We start from the raw sequence: 17,837 nt of genomic DNA, 5'->3' as shown, positions 1-17,837 counted from the left end.
CTGGACTCCGACATGCAAATGAAGTATGTAAGTGGTAAGAGGGAAGGACGGTTTGAGCAACCCTTGATCACGTCAAGGTCTTCTCCCCAGGTCAGGGGCAGCAGGTTATTGCTGAGGGAGCTTTGGCTCACAATGCTCAGACACACCAGTGTGCCAGGCACGCAGGGGAAGCAGGAACATCTTACTGTCTAGCAGAAACACTGTTTGTTCATGCTGAAAAAGAGCAGAGGACAGCAGAAAGCTTGTTCTGAGTCCCCTCCACCCAGATTCCCTTAAGCATCTTTCCTTCTCAGTTTTGTGGTTAGAAAACCTTACAGGCAGGGGCCCAGGAATCCATTACAGAAGCCAATGCCTTCACCTGCAGCACAAAACCACTAACAGTAGATAAATAAGCAAAAACGAGGAGATAAAGGCTTGTGAAACTGATGGAGGGGAAGGTTATTTACAGCAAACTCAGCATGTGGCAGCTAGTGCTAGAATCTTCCTTCCTGCAGAATGCCTAAGCAGTGACTGCTGTGCTGCAAAACCACGGTCCCACCAAAGCAGTAGGATTATTTCATCTCTTCAAACTATTTTCTAATAATCATATTATAAACAGAACACTTCTTTTAACTTAAATACACTCTCATGACTTAAAAACATGCTGTCCACCCACATGCAGCCACCCACTCGTATGACCATGACTGCATACCCAGGCAAATAAAATACTCTCTCACTACCTGGAAATGAGAATACCCAGAAATCTTTTGTGCTCTTAAAAGACTCCAGAGGGTGAAATCACAATATTTGGGATACAGTGTTATCATGTGATAGCTTTTCCCTGCCAAACTGTAATTCAACCAACCCTACAGCCTACAAAAGAAATGAAGCAGTCACTCCCCGCTCTGCTCAGGCACAGGGGATGGAGGACAGAGAGAACACAAGTAGGAAGGAACTTGGAAGCACAGAAGCTGAGTTTGCAGCCCTTGCTTTCAAAGGTATTTTTCCCATTGGAAGGACTTCAGTTAAGATGTTGGGATATGCATTCAAGCAGAAACAGAAGTTTATATGCCTCGGCTTGTATTTTAGCTACAAAGATTTCTTTAATTTTGAGTTCCTTTTTTGGGGGGGGAGGAGGAGGGTGGGAAGTTCTAAAGTATTAACGCGTAAAGAGAAATCAACTCACTGAGCCATTAAGGCTTTCTGAAATCTTAACTGTAGGCCTTTGCTGTGACAGCAAGTCCTATTTCAGAGGCTCGTTTCCTCCCCCAGTTCCCATGGGTGCATGCAATCGCTTGATTCTTGCTACAGGTTGGCTTTAACCTTGTTCTGCTGCCTCCCAGTATCTTCCCACCATGCGCCAATGGGCTGACGTAGATGTGTGAAGTCAGAGGTGCTCTCCTGGGATAAGAGGAGGAAAGAATGAGTTCTGTGGGAGGCAAAGGAGCAAGCCCAGGGCCAGGAGTAGGGAAGGACAAGAAAGTTGTGCAGGATGAAGAAAACGTGTGTCAAGAATGATAAGATGTGACTGATGAACAAATTTAGTAACTGAGGAACAAGTCTGGAAAAAACAAAGCCATGGGGCTGAATGTGTGTTATTTTAATATAAAGAGAGAGCCAGGGGGAAGGAGGGGAGCCAGAATTTGCCATCTCCAATCAAAACATCCAGCCTACACTCCCGCCACAAGCAGTAGCCAGCACGAGCTGCTCTACATGAAGAGGCAAGAAGCTCCACTGAGTTTCAGTGTCACATCTGCACGTTCTCGACAGACATAGTCACCACCTGCTAACCCAGGCCTGCTGGTTTCCATCACAGCCAGGTACCTTCGTGCCTACAAGGATCCAGATCAGGTTCCTTCCAGGCAGCAAAAGCGAAGATGCACTTAAGGTCACCTTCTGGACAAGGGGAGTAACCTCTCTCGAGGCAGCTCTTCCGTGGACTACAGGCAGAAAATTCCATTACATGTTCAACAAGATACAAAAAGCACAGGGGGAGATAGGGCACACACAGAAGGGACATGGAAAATTCACAAAACATTTATGCATTCAGGTGCTCCTGAGATCTTATTTGACAGAGATCTAGGATCTAACACACAACAACTGAGGCCGCTTCTGAATTTCCCTGGATTCTTCCTGTTGCAGTCTTTCAGCAGCACTAATACTGACGTTGAATCAGAATGTCTGAATGCAGTATAATCACAAACAAGGCACAGGCGACTCCTAAAAAGTGCAGAGTGTGCAATCAGGATGATTAAAGAAGCTTCTGTGCAAGGAATGACTAAACAGGCTGGGCTCCTCGTCCTGAGAAAGAAAGGAATCGGATGGTGCTCTATAAAGGTATGCAGCAAAGGGAAGATGAATAAGCAAACAATCCCTCTCTCCACAAGGAGCAACAGTGCAGGAACAGTCAAGCAGGACTGACTGTGGCAGGCACTGTGCAAATGAGCAGAGGTGATTCTTTCTGCTGCAAGGAATTACAATGAATTAGCTACTGCAAGAAGTTGTGCATGATAAACGCTCACAGCAGTTCAAAAAGCAACTGGAGAGTGATCATGGACAAGGTTCCATGGGTGAGGGCTGCTGTCGGCAAAGGGAAGCTGAAGCACTGATGTCTGGGATGGGGAAGTCAGAGGGAGTGGGAAGAATGAAGCAAGTTCACAGAACTAGCAGTAGCTTGGACACGTGCACAAGGGACCCAGCTACAATTGCGCTATCATCTGTGATATCTTTGACAGCCAAACTCTCTGGGTCTAACCTTGAAACCTTAGTGTCCTTTCAGATAGCCTTGCCTGTGTGATAACTGTTGACACACCTCTAGACCAGGTCTGGTTTGTGACTGTTCTTTTTAGCTTTTTTGGCTGTCCTTAATATTCTCTGTCAACAAGAGCAGTGCAAAACTTTCCAAGCCTAAACAAAGTTCAGCACTATACAGATGTCTATATTAAAGTGGCTGCCATAGCTGGATTTCCTTGCTGCCAGATAGACAGTGATTTATTCTGTAAGTTTTGTGCCCTGAGCTTTCACCAATTCTCTTCTTTTCATCCTGAAGCCCGGCAGAAGTCTAGCAGTAATAATTAGCAAGCCATAAAAATCGACCTGATTTGTGGGAACCACTGAAGGATGCAAAGAGACATTTCTGTTCAAGGAGGTAGGAACAAAGGCGCGTGGTTACTGACCCAGTCATGTCAGACCTAAATTTTGAGGGAATCCCAAGTGATAAGCATCCTGCAGACTGAACGCTGCCTATTCATTCAGCCCTTCTAGCAGAGTGAATGAATCATCTTTTCAGCAGAGACAGCCCCTCTGGGTCAGAGCTGAGGTCAGCGGTAGGGCATGTGTTTCAGACTGCTTGCCCTAAATGAAAAGGAAAACATACAAGACCGCTTATGCTGCTGCAGCTCCAAGCATTTCATCTATAAAACATTTACATTTAGCATCTCATGAGACCTCTTATAAGTGGCAGCTCAGGATACATCGCCAGGTCCTTCTGGAAGGGCCATCTGTCTTCCCATGTCCTCACGTCCTTCTTCCGCAAACACTGTTTTCAGCTCATCCTCCTGTTTGTTCCCAACATAACCATGAGCTCAGTGTCACTGTGTGCTGTCTGCAGACTTTCAGCATAAGGAGGTCAAGTTCATTTTGCAGGACAGGTTGAAAATGTGCACCCCCTCTCCTTAGCTGGTGAACCAGCCCCTTCCAAGCGGCAGGGCACAGTCTGCAGAGCTTGGTTTTGCTGCATCAGCAGAGGGCTGAACACATGGAAGAACATGTGTCTGGGCTGTAATCTGGTGTTTCAGCTAGAAACTTCTAAGGCCAACAAAGCTGTTCATTTGCTAGTGCCTGGCTGTGTAATAGGTGTTTTTCATTTACAATGTAATACAGTCTGTGTCATACCATGTACTTTCCTTCATAGTTTTTTAAACATTGATGCTCAGCAGGGAGCTGTGAAATTCCATCTCATTTGATGGGAAAAGGGATGTCTTTAAAAGCTGCCTCCTGCAGCTTTCACCCCAATAAGCATTTTCCTCATTCCTCTGTTAATTAACATCCAGTTTTCCCTCCTGAACTTATTATCCAGTTCATTCCCTGCAACTTGCCTCCATCGTGTTGCTTATCCATCCTCATCTTCCCCTCCACACCCATCATCAACAAAACCACTTCTGCCTAAGAAAGCATAATAAGCCTGACTGCCAGAGGGAAAAAGGGCAAGCACTGCTTGTCTGAGCCCAAGCTGCCCTTCCCAAGTAGGGTTCAACCACTCAAAGGGGCACCGGGGCTTCCTCTACCCTCTTCCCTCAGTGCATTGCTGCTGAGCATCAGACAGCAAGGAACTCATCCCAAGTACTGTCTTAGAAGTGTAACAGGACTTGCAGTGATCCAGCCCAAGCCATAACCCAAAAATCAGACTGAGGTTCCTGACGGCTCGAAGATCAGCACTATGCAGGGAGACAGATGGTATTCAGAACAGTTGGGCACCCCACTTCTCAGTCCACATCTACCATTCTGAGGCAAGCAGCAGCCAATACTTGCTCTGCAGTAAAACGGACCATGCTGTACAGAAGAGCACTCTTGTTAAATGCTGTGAAGACATACCCACAAAGAAACAGACGCTATGTTTAGGAATACCTAATATACCCAGTAATACCAAAACAACTGGCCCAACAGTAGGCTCCCCTCTTTGGCCTCATTCCTCTCCCACCCACTCTCAGATGCAGAGGTGCAGACGGCTCAGGCCTAGCCCCACATGGATCCAAAGCAGCCCTGCCACCAGTGTTAAATTCTTGAGAACAGAAACCTTGGGAAAGGCACTGAGGTTCCTCCATCAGCTTACAGATCCTGAAAGTCCCCTCTTACCCCATACATGCTTTCTGCACGCCATCTGGCTGAGCTGGAGCCTTTTCCAAGAATACAGTACTGAGGTAGTTCCCAGCACTGCTGGTGCCCCACATTATGCACTGTCAGCAACAGAGAGATGATGAAAAGCCTCCCCCGTCCCACTTACTTTTTTTTTTCTTTTTTAAATAAAATACCTGTATGTTACATAAAGGATTCTGCTGCTGCCCTTATAGCCGTTTCCAATTTGAGAAAGCATTTATATGAATGAGGCTACAGCACAAACCAGAGGAAAGAATAAAACCTAAAGCTCCTTTTCTGGAAGCGCTGCTGAGATCAAACCCCACTGTGTGCATGCCAATCAGCAGACATGTCCAGAATGGATTTACTCTGGTGCTTTGTCAGTGTTCTCTGGGAATATTACAGAAGCCAGGAGATTTTTCTTGAAGCAAATTGTTACTTGTCCTTCAAAAAGGCACCTGACTTGATACGGAAGGATTTGGGATGGGAGGAGCTTCTAAACAGCAATCCTTGTTATTTCAGTTGACTTTGCATTTGTGAGCATTTTAGAGGAACTGTACTGGGCAAAATGGGAATTGTTAACATCTGGCTAATAAAGACAACAATACCCACATCACTATACTTGACACAGACCCATGATCAAGTGCAAAAAATTACCATTTAAAAGATAGAGTTGATCATTCAAACACCAACCATTCAAATCGTACGGTGCTTTGAAGAATATATTGTGCTATGCTTTGCTGTACGGCTTCCAAGGAGCATTGCTCATCACCATTTGCAGCTTCTGAAATGGGGGTGGCATTCTTCCTTTTTCCACGCAAGGAGTGACTATTGAGACAACATGTTTTTATATAGAAGGCTTCTTTATATCAATACTAAATGCACACAACTGTGACGGGAAGTCGCTGTGGAAACAGTTCTCTCCATTTAGCTCATGTTTCATTGCTGTCTCTGTTTCCTATCACAAAAATAAAAGGACATGGCTATATTTTCCTCAGCTCTCGACCTTTCTCTGTTGCTTTACCTGTTCAGAATCCCAGGAGGTCTTAACATGAAAGATTTCCAAAACCTATTGAGAGATTCACACACGCTGCCCAAAACTCTCTTAAACTTCTTCTCGTGCCAGAACCACCTTTTGCTGCAAGTAGGGAGAAAAGAAAGGCACATTGGGGTGGATCAGGACAGCATTCAGAGACATCTGCTCAAATTCCCTGCCATGTTCTCAGTCAGTGCTATGGAAGGCACCAGGGAAAATATTCTGATGACCCAACTTCAAGGCACTTTTCACTCCAGGTCTTAATCAAAATCTAAATTAAAAATATTCCTTCTGCCTTAGTTCCTAATGTTCATTTTCCCATTTCAGCCACTCCTGAGCAAGGAAGCCATAAGATCACAGAAATGGAAGGAGGCAATCAAGGCCTGGTGATGTAACCACACCAGGAAATACACTGAGGGCCCACGACTGTCACCTCTCTGCAAACCACTGCAGAGCATTTATGCATAGTCAAATTAGATATGAAAGGGCACAACTGAACGACACCGAACCATGAGTTCCTTTGCAGGAAAAAGCCTAAAAAGCTGATGTATTCACAAGGAAGAAGAGCAGCCTTGCTGCAAAGCAAATGAATAACTGTGCAAGTCTAAGGAGACACTGAGAGCTTCCTTCTCATAGCTAAGATGCGGCTGTCCTTTCCCAAAGCAAAGGGCATGGCTCTATTTTACTGGCAGTGCTGTTAGCTCTGTAAATTTTACTTTCAGCACCTCCCTGAAGGTGTGGGTCTGCCCCTACTGAGAAAGTCAGACACATCCATGCTGGAAGGTCGCCAACGTGCATTAATCACCAACAATACACAGACAAGGTGGTAGTTTTTCTACAGGTTGGCCAGGCAGAGCCATTTGGGAATGTAATGTTAACCTCCTGTAGGCAAGAGATAGTTAAAAATAAAAAATAAAAATAAAAAATAATAATAATAAAAAAAAAACCATCAGCTCATTCCTACAGGTATTTAACGTTTTGTCAGGAAAAACCAGCTTCCTTCAAAGCAGCAAAGAGCAAGCACTGACTTATGTTTCCTGACACCCCAAGAGCTACTGGCTCACGTTCCCCTGTTCCCTGCATATCTGCAGGACTACAAATACACTGCAGTATAAATTCATTAAGTAACACAGAGTGCAACAAATTCAAGTATTCGTCATACACATGGCCAGGAAGCAGACCATCCAGACATCGGAGTGCCTGATTTCCATAGGTTACCATGTTTTAACCATGTGGCACTTTAGAGACCAATTCATTAACTGAAAGCGAAGCATTCAATTCAGATACTCCCTGATTTCCTTTTAACCCTTTCCTGCTGCTCTCTGCTCTACTGACACACACTGCGATCAATGAAAATCCCATATTTGTTCCCCAGCTTTGCAGGCATTTAAGTGTATGTTTTGATGGGGGTCACGTTCCTGGGAGTGAAACAAAATACCTGCCAATAAGGGAACTCCAGGAATTACAAACACACTGGAAATATGATGCCAGAACACCTCTGAAAGAATTTAGAAGCAGCGTAAGGAGTACATTACACATTTGTTTAACTGCACCCTCTTTACATAAAAGACCACAGTAGAACGTGGTAAAAGCAGAACAGGATTTTCTGCATTCAGCAACACTTCCTTCCATTTTCCTTCCCTTGTCATCTCTGCACCAGAAACGCTGAAATAACCAGCACTGCTGCAGTTGTAATGACTTAACACCCACCTCAAGCACATACAGAAAAAGACTAATTTTGTAAGCTTCAGCGCTTTTAAATTATGCTTGTTGCCATGAGAACTTGATTAAAATGCCACCAACAAGCTTGCAGAAAGGGGGAAAAACAACAACATCAACAACAAAAAATCCCCTTTTAATCAGTGATAGTACACTTGCTGCATTGCAGCATTTTCATGAGCTTCACAACCTTCTGCAGTGAGAGGCAGCAGAGATGCCCAGATACATTTTGCTGAATACTTCATTCTGGACAAAATTTAGCTGACGGTGTGGTTGTCACCCACCACCATTAGAAAACACTCCATTCAAGGAAGATAAAGCACATGTGTACGTTCTGCACTACGTCACAGATTTGAAACTAGAACATTAAGTGCATGTGCAAAGCAAGGGCAGCCCTGACAGCCACCTGAGACAACAAAGTATTTGCTGTGCGATCTGAGACAAACCAAAGCTACTCAGAGTAATTTACCGGCCACAGTAAAGGAGTCGCCTCTCGCAACTCTTCCCAAGATGGACACATATACTTATCCATGAGCAAAAAAAACACCATTATTCTAATTAAGAGCCAGGCTGCATCCCATTTAAAATGAGACTAGAATGAATTTTCCCATGAAAGACCAATCCCCTCTTGAGGATAACATCTGTGTTAGAGCATAAGGTCTCCTCCAAAGGATTTCACACAAATCAGCCCAAAGAGCACATATCTATTACCAGCAGAGGGCAAGCATCACGCCAGAGATCCTGGCTGCCATCTTCTAAGGAGGAAAATGCAAACTGGAACAGGTAGTTCTATTATTCCTTCACCTCATTTTCATACATTATTAACTGTTCTATTCACCATAGAAAACAATGCATTCTTCGCCAGAGGAGGTGATAAACCTACAATCTGACATCATGGGACAACAGAAGCTGGCGGTGTCCTCCACGAGTTGTTCAGGTGTGAATGGAAATAGTGCCATGTTGGACTCAAGGGCACAGAAGGGTATTCTGCGGCCACTGGAAGCTCTCAAACATGCAGCAAAACACACACAGAGGCCAATGGGCATATCAGAGATGGGAGTGGAACGTGATGCAAAGAAGTCTCAGAGTGCTGGTTGAGGCTAGCAGGACCAGCTCGCTGAGATCACTGATGCTTATTCCACCCTGCCTTCTCTATTTCTTTCTGCTAAGTGCAGGGAACCTGGAATCCTGCTCCCATTGGGTTAAAAGAAGAACAAGATGAATGTCATGATTATCCAAACCTCCTGGTGATGAAAACAATGTTTCTCTACTTTGCGTTCAAAAAAAAGCCTGGCTTATTTTTCACAGGCATGGGTTTTCCAGGAGATTAATAACACTAGCAATTATAAGGTACTTCACTGAATAAAGAGATTTCTATTTTATTATCTATGGACTGCTGAGATTATGATTGTCTCATCTCTTCTCTGGATTAACGTAATTTATTATTTGCTGCCACTTTGTCCTCTTCCATTGGGCATTAGCTGCATACAGTTTGCTAAAAGCAACCAAAGGAGAGCCTGCATGCCACGCTCATAAGAATCTGCACCAGCAGAGGTGACTCACTGTCACTTTCACCACTGCTGAAACACGCCACCCGCTGCCTCCCTGCGCTCACACCCACTGCTTGGTCTCCATAAATGTTCACCAAGTGTCAATGAATGTCACTGAGCGCCACTTGTTCCATCTGGAGGAATTCAAGGACATACCTTTGCATCATATGCTCTTCCATGTCAGATACCATTCTGCCAGCCTGTCCCTTTGCTGCCATCTGCCACACAGCAACACAGCACATAGGAATATTGGTGGGAAGGTTCAACCTCTACTGCCGTACCACCAACATCCACCACTGATGCTGTGGGCCAACGTCATAAAATAGGAGGCAGTACTTTCAGAGCAGCCCTTGTTTATGTTTTTATAGTAATGAGGATCTTCCCCAGAGCAGAACAGCTCTCCATCTAAGGCACTGAGCTGCAAGATCAGAGTTCAGTCCAGGGCTCTGCTCCACGACCTTGAACTTACGAACACATAAGCCCGTGCTTCAGCTCTCCCATCTGTAAAACATGAATTACCACATTCACGCTGTCCATAACTTGCCTATTTGTGCTGCAAATCCTTCAGGGCAAGGGCTGTCTCTTTACATCTGTGTGAGGATGCTCTGGCTCCCAACCAATGTCTTCATATCCAGATTTCAGGAAGTTATGTTCAAGGAAGTACACTGACCAGACACAGCATCTGCCCAGAGGCAGCATGACAAACTTTTTCATGCAGCAACCCAAAAGGAGAAGATTGCAACACGGGCCTTTGACATCAGTGCTTGAATAGCTTCCTGAGCATGCTGGAGAAACAGAGGGGCCAAGACATAACGTGCCTCCTTGAATGCTGTGCAAAAAGCAGCAGCACGGAGCTTTGGATGTTCATCTTCTCTGGTCCCTGAGAGCCCAGAAACTCTGCTCTGGCCCTTGGTCCTGCCAGAAGGGACTCTTAAAGCCCCTCCTATCAAGAATAACCCCAGTTCAAAACATGCATGTAAAGTCTCAGATGAAGGCTGCAGCCTGCCCACCACATTAAGGACCCCTGTTGATGATGCCAATGTAAAAAAACAAAAAAAAAAATAAAATTATCCCATGTCTGTAAGGCTGCTGGCCTGATCAACAACCTAGTACCCTCACAGACTCTCCGTAACACTTTCCCCCTCTTTCCTCCAGTGATCTACATAAAGCTTTCTGCATTTCTTCTTCTGATAGCTGCTCATTTCTAAAATTCCTTTTATAAACAACTGCCTTTGGCAGCAATTAAAAATGTGATATGTTGAAGTGCCAGAATCCACAAGTAGTGCCATAAATCACAAGGTGCGCGCGTAGTCCCTGCTTCCAACTTCTCTCCGCAGCTACGTAACAGGTCCTTAACATTTCCTCCTGACATTAAAGCAGCCTTGATTCCATCGGTTAGTTCAGCTGAAGATGTGTCAGTGTTCACACAACCCAAAAATACTTGCTCCCTAATTCTCTCACTGTGCTTGTGCTCCGGTTGCCTGTCTCCGCTGTCTGCTGTGTCTATCCACACACATCACTGTGAATCACACTGGCCAACTGCTGTCACATTTGACAGAAGACACTAGGCTCCTACCTACCACCTTAGGAAATCCACAGATGGGTAGAAGAGATGAAAGACATGAATGCCTCTGTGGATGGAGACATATAAGGAGAAGAGCTCAGCCCTTATTTCTCTCCTATGGTCCTGGCTACCAACCTACACTGCCAAATACCACCAATCATTTCAACTCAACTCAAATCAGTATGAAGACACAACAACAAGCATTTCAAAGTAGATTTCCTCTGAAAGGTATCGAAACATTCAAGGTGCAGAAGGAATGCTTTACCAGATCTTCCTTACATTGTTCAGGTCAGAAAAAAAAATTAAAAAAAGCTTATCTTGGTTTAATTTGCTATTTCTACTGCTAGTTGAAATGAAACGTCTAAATTCTGCACTTGGGGAAAAAGAGGGGATGGCGTCTGATTCCATTTGGGGCAAACCTTCAGCTTAATTTTTAATGGAGCTGAACCATTTTGTCCATTTCAGTTATCTGCTGCATCGGTCAATACGTAGAATATGGAGCTGCATTAGTAACTGAACTGTCACTGAGTTAGAAAAACATATTCCTAATGGAAAACATGCTAAACCGCAGAGAGACAGAACGGTGCTGTGTATTTCCTAACTCTCAATACACTGGATTTTAAGAAGGAAAACAAAAAAAACCAACCCACAAATAAAACAGAATTAGATCCCTAGCTAGCTGCATAATGTATGTGTTTTCATGCTGCTATGTCCCAAGTGAGCTGCCACACATGAGTACTGATTTCCATCTACGATTTCCCAGCGTGAACTACAGGGTCTCTCAGCTGGTAATTACACCAGCAAACATGGTCTCACCAGCATGTTGCCTGCTTCTCACATCTCTGTCTCTCTTCCTACGTCTGAGCGTAAGCTCTCTGGGCTCTGGAATAACTCCACTGTTGGAGCACACAGTATCTAACACAACAGTGATCTAAGGCAGACTTGGACACCTAGTTACTAATATTATGGTGCTTAGAGCACTGAATCGCAGAGCGTTAACAAGAGTCACAGCAAAAGCTGTTGCACACAGTAGCTCGCTCCCAGGCACACTGCCATTAACCCTAGACTTGATCCTGCTGTGTCTAATTCTGTTTTCATTCCATTCATAAAGTGGAAGCAGACTCCTTCTGTGTTCTTACAGTTTCTCACAGCAAAATTATGTAATTGTATAAGCAAGGAAAAAATTTTTTTGCACAAAAAGGTTTTAACTGAAAGGAGGATACAGCATGCTACAGAGGACTCTTACAGACATAGGTAGGGGTAACGTTATCAACTAATTGATAAGAGAGGGTTGTTGATTGAGCACCTTGAGATCCCCACACATCGCACACAAACACAGCAAAAGGCCAAACAGGCAAACTGCCAGTTTTATTACAGAAATGTCCTGGAGCCTTCTGATAACAAATTTGAAGATGATTTGGAAAACAAAGACGAGAACAAGCTGTCTCTCTAATGTCAAGCTTTCCCTTTACACGAGAAGCCCGCAGCAGAGCATGGTTCCTGCACTGTTATCCCACTCCCTATGCAATTCTTCCAGCTGCCCAGCATGTCAGAGCCAGAGAACGGACTGATTCATAACTTCCTGCTTCAGAAGGAACCCGAGTCTCAGAGGGGTTAAAAAGGAGGGAAAAAAATGACTCATCTTAAGGATGACAACTAGAATAGTTTCTGGTCACGATTATGAGGAGTTTTCTTTCATCAGCTGTGCTGGAAAGAACATTATGATTCAAACATCTGTTCTTCTCATAAGCTTCACTCCTCAACACAAACGAATCCGCGCCACTCACAAACCCCTCACGTGCCAGAACGCTCACAGCACTGCCATTACTCCCACTGCCTCTTTTCAGAAGCGTATTTACTAACATCACTGCTTACGCCCAGTAACTCAGCCCTACCTCTGGGCATCAGGTTTTCTAGCACTGAGCCCACAGGAGCCAGGACTGCTGAAGCAGCCGATGACTTGTGCTACAAAGACACTCAAAGCTCTCCTCTTGGAGTGGGATCATTTTTTCCACAACAGCGTGGCAGGCAGCAGTGACTTCCAACCCCAGCCCTGCCACCAGCCACAGCCAGGCACTTCATGGAAGACTTCCATGGAACTCAGCACTAGGAAGCTATGTGAAAATTCAACATTAGCACACTGGACCGCTTCTTGAGCTGCAGGAAGCACTATGTTGACTTTAGAACCAGAGAGGCAAAAGAAAATATGCTTCTCAACTGCTCCTAAGTTTCCATGTGAGCTAGATACACCAGCTCACCTTCCTTATTTTTGCTCCTCTGAAATATGGCACAGCAGTGCGAAGGCCTAGTGCTGGTGCCAGCTGCTGATCATCACAAAAGCACTGAGCATGAGCTGCAGTGCACAAAACAGTCCAGCTTCCCTTCCTCACCAACCTCGTCCCGCAAACCAACCCGTCACTGTTCAGCATTTTGCAGGGGAAAGTAAGGAAGACATTTTTCCCTTCTCCCCCAGGCTCTCTGGCCCACCTCCGGGCCCACAGAGCTGGTGTGCTGCTTACCAAAAAGCTGCAGCAAGTCATGTCATCTCTGCCTGTCAGTTCCTCCCTGAACAATCTTGCTTCTGGGCTGTAAACAGGTTTGAAGCACCTACTAGTGACTCAGCCTGAAAGGTAGCATTATTACTAACACCAGCACCATCATCATCACGATTTACCAGTGACAGGGGACATTCTCCTTCCTTTCCATTGCTTAACAACCATGCCTGAGGCCTTTCAAAATGCAGCAAATGCTGATGATAGCAGATAAATACAAGTAAGTCGGTTCAGCTGTTCTGGCTTTTGTTCAAAACAGGCGTTTTCAAAGGAGAGAGCAAAAAATGACTATTAAGATCACAAGAAAGGAGAAAAGAGGCAGGTTGATTATACAATCAATGACAGCACTCCCTTCAAAGCAAGAAAAAAGTAGACTGGTGACAAAGGATAAACACGGAGGTGAAAAAAAAAAAAACACCCACAAAGGCTGGTTTGGTGCCATTGACAAATTTCAGCTGGAAGCTAGGGAGAGGTCTCTAGCTCACAGTGCAGTTGCAGAACAGCCCACTGGTCAGTAGGAGACTACTTTTCAAAGACTGGCTGCTGCTGAAGGAGGGCTGGATGCCATGCTGGGAACGAGACCGGGTGTGCCAAGAGCCTTATTCAACCCTTCCACAGTTGCTTAGTGGAGATGCCTCCTTGCAGCTCTCCCAGTGCCAAGCAGGAGATATGCAAGCCAGCAGCGTGGGAGAAGAGAAGGCAGAGCCAGCAGGGGCACAAGTGTTCTCTCTGAGCATGCTGCAGGTCCACCTTGGTCCCACGCTGTCCATGAACATATCAACATAGCACCATCACAGAGCCATATTGCTTTTGAAGCCAAGCTTTCAGCTCTAAATGTTAGGAACAGGCTACGCTGACATCACAGCTCTGCAATGTGATTTCTGTCACCCTTCTGCAGCCCTCTGTGCCACCCTGCTGGTTGTGTCACTTCCCCTGCCCACCCAAGCCCAGCCCCGGTGATGCCCTTGCACAGGATGCACTGGGACAAGCTCCTTTCCCTGAGCCCTGATCTCCTTTATCAAAGCTTTCCCCATCACCCACTTGCTGCTCATTATTTTTACTAGTGAAAACTAGTGTAAAGTGGGTGGTTTTTGTCTTTATAGGGACAAAGGACAGCTCATGCTCATGAGATATTATCATGCCATCACTGATGCAGTGAACCTGCACAGAAAAAACTAGTTCTGATGAACAAGCCTTTCCTTCTCTTTCATTTCAAATCCATTTGCCCTCTTCTTAAAACACCTGAGCAGCACCAAGAAGCTACGGGGTGCTCCACCATCTTTTCCTTATTTCAGAAGTAATAATTCAGACCAATCAGTTAAATAAAAGGCATGCACAGACTGCTTAAGCCCAGCAAAGCAGATGTCTGAGAATTTTATCACCAGCAAAGAAATGGTGACCGCAATGAAACGTCCCGTTACTTTAAATCTACAAAGCTAATTTAATCCTCCATTTCGTACTCGCTCATGGCTGCAAGGGTACTTCAGGGCCATGGGAAAATTCCTGAAGCATACAGGATCAGTACAAGCAGCGCCGTGCTGCCTCAGGGCATGCCAGGAGCTGAGTGTTCCTTTCCCAAGTGCTGGCACATCCTCAGGCACATTGCTGCCACCAGAAAACCCCCCTGGATGTTTAGGGTTAGAATGTATCTAAGCAAGCACAAATGCACGCAGGGTGGGAGAAGCCTGCGCCCCCTCTCCAGCAGCACATCCCTCAGGACAGGAGAGGCTGGCACACATGGCCCTTATCAAAAAAGAGCACCTTGCATAACTTCAGTAAAACAGGGTCCAGAATGGACTGCCCACTTCTGATGAATATCAGTCACCATTAACTGCTTTTTCCCCCAGCCTCCACTCTTATATCCCGAAGTTTAAAATCCTGTCTTCAGCATTTCAAACTTGTGCTTGAGTGAAAAGTAACTATGTCTATCTGTAAGTTAAATCAATGAATACCCATGAAGAAACACTGGTAAAGCAAGTACGTGCTCAACAGTACAGCAAAGGCCACGCAGATTCCCTATAAAACTTGGCTTCAAGTGTCATAGAGAGTTTTCAATTGTCTGAGATGGGCTCTCTTGAAAGATTTCTTTCTTCCAAAGAAGAGAAAATGTTCATTTCTCAGATCTAACACAACCATTTTCAATTCTGAAGACAGGGCAGTACTAGCTTATCACTGCTCTGCCAAACTCTTCCCAAATTTTCAGAGGCACAGCTCAGCACAGGGCATGCTGAACCAAAGCTGCATGCAAGCAGCACCGTCACCTCTTTCAGGTGCTCTCCTTCAGTATCAACACCACCTTAACACTGTCTCCACCCTGAGCTGTAAGCAGGTCCTTGCTAACCAAACCTGGAAGACAGCTCCGTAGGCAATGGGCACAGTGGCTCCCATCAGACACAAGAAGCTTTAAAAATAAAAATAAAAAAAAACAAGGCAGGAACTAAAACAAAAACACATAAACACAAGTGGGAAAGTGGGAACTAACCCCAGAAAAATGAAGTGTTCCAGGAGTTAGAGAAGTTTTCTTGCTCTGTCCTCAATTCTCAAAGCCAGGAAAAGCAGCCTCCTTGTGGAACTATTCTAGCAAGAAAAAAGGTCATACCTGTTCAAGCAGATGATAGGGTGCTCTGTGTGGTTGTTAAACAAGGAAAACTCTCTGTTCCTATAAAAAAAAATAGAGAGAGATACACACTCCATTTAGTCCCTGTTCAGGTAGCTTAGCACAAACTCAACACTGTAAGGACTGAGATGCTACATACTTCTACAGCAGGGGGTCTGAAGCCTTCCCCCTTTGACCCACGTTAAAAAGCAGAGGTTACACCACAGACACTGCTAACCCCCTCTTGTGATGTCTTTCATTCTGTGAGAAATGCTTGGGCAGTAACAGCAACCAGCCTATTCAAGCAGGCTCTTCTGTGTGTCCTGCCTACACACCCTCTCCCTATTGCAAATTTTTCACCAAAATACACTGGACAAATACTATGGATAGTATGGATGCAAACAGCAGTCTGGCACTGAAATGGCCACTGTCAGGAAGAAAGGTGTATGATGGGGGCTGCTGGTACCACCTGTCTTTAAGGCTGCCTCTCATTTGCTTTTAACTTCAGTGATTTTAGTTAGACTCTCCTTCTTTCACATGGACTGGATCTGCTTGCCTGCACCACGATGCTGTTGCAGGGCTGTGCTAGCTGCAGCGCTCCACCAGTTTGCCCAAGCAACACCCAGCAAGAACTGAACGATTCTGCTGCTTTGAAGGGGAAGGTTTCAGACAGTTCTGACAGCGAATGAAGGGAGAGCAACTGCTCCAACACGCTGCAGAGGCTGTCAGCGGAGTGTACCATCCACTTACAGGCAATAATTAGTGACATGAAACAAGCTGTATGGAACAGCAGCTCCGGCTACCATCAGTTCTAACCCCTACAGGATGAAGAGGAATGTTAAAATAAGCTAATTAAGCTAGCAGAAAGATCGATGTTCTGGACAGCTGAGCGTTCAGCACTCTGTGTCCTAGCAGCCCTCCCATGTCACCCGTACAAACAACACTGCAGCACATGCCCAAAAAGATGGCTCCTGGGAGAGTTAAACGCCTGGGGCAACAGCATTCAGCACTGACACACCTGCAGCAGGCAGCCCAGGTGACCAGATAGCATTTTAAGGAATAAACAAAAATAATAACTCCGTACTTGCACACGCTCATTTATCATCAGCATTGAACACACGCTCCAGTTGCCCGAACTGAAACCTCAATCAAGTCTCTGCTGAAGGTCTAGCACAATAAATGTGATTTTAGCCTGCAGCTGAATATCAAATATACCAAACAGTCAAAATACAGCCTGCCAAAGTGGGAAGCATTTTTCTGTCCCAGGAATTTGCTGGGGACAGGCTGCGTCAGCAATCAGCAATCAGCAATCCCACCTCCTCCTGACCAGGACGAAAATGAAACATTTCAGAGAGTCTCCCCCAAGGAAACAGGAGGGACAGGGCAGAGCTGGCAGCTCCAGACTCAAAGCATCTATCTAGAAAGCAAGAAGTTAGCATTTAAGTGCCTGTAAGAATCTGATCCCACTACTATGAATGGAGTTCTTGACTTTCTCTGAGCATCTCCTAGTAATCACAGCGCAGAATGCATTAGAAAAGCTTCCTTTTTGTGTGTATATACACCTATAATTTTTTTTTTTTGTTCCTCTTGCCTCAGACAAAAATCCACAAAGAATTTGTCCCAGTGAGGAATGCACTTAAACTGGCAGGCTTTACGCCAGTCTTGTGCTGTGATGAAGGGACGTACTGGCCTACCAGTTTCAGCACTGCAGGGGATGGCACCTGGTCTGCTCTGAACGCTGGCTTTCCGGAGGGATGTGGCCCGAAACAGATGAGCTGCATTTCACTGCTAATAAGAAGCTGCAGAGGAGACCTTTTGGTCTTTCCATTTATTCAAAAGAATGAAGCACCTGTCTTGCTCAGAGACGTGGATGCCCCATCCCTGGTGACAAGGTCAGGCTGGACCACGCTTTAAGCAACCTGATGGAGCTGTACGTGGCCCTGTCCACTGCAGAGGAGTTGTGCCAGAAGATCTTTAGGGATCCCTT

At 45.3% G+C, this 17,837-nt stretch overlaps 1 protein-coding gene across 1 annotated transcript in view; it reads right to left on the bottom strand.

Annotated features, from left to right (window-relative positions):
• Positions 1–17,837, bottom strand: part of MAP2 (microtubule associated protein 2) — a 192,001-nt gene that overhangs the window by 71,329 nt on the left and 102,835 nt on the right. The window contains exon 4 of the mRNA XM_042874432.1: positions 15,854–15,913. The gene's annotated coding sequence lies outside the window, so the exon portion shown is untranslated. The remainder of the gene's footprint in view (positions 1–15,853; positions 15,914–17,837) is intronic.

This window comes from Lagopus leucura, unplaced genomic scaffold (assembly GCF_019238085.1).
Source record: "Lagopus leucura isolate 7727_CA_CO unplaced genomic scaffold, USGS_WTPT01 Super-Scaffold_100012, whole genome shotgun sequence".
In the NCBI taxonomy this organism is placed as follows: Eukaryota; Metazoa; Chordata; class Aves; order Galliformes; family Phasianidae; genus Lagopus; species Lagopus leucura.
Note: the sequence above shows the minus strand (reverse complement) of the source record. Positions and strands in the feature narration are given on the sequence as shown.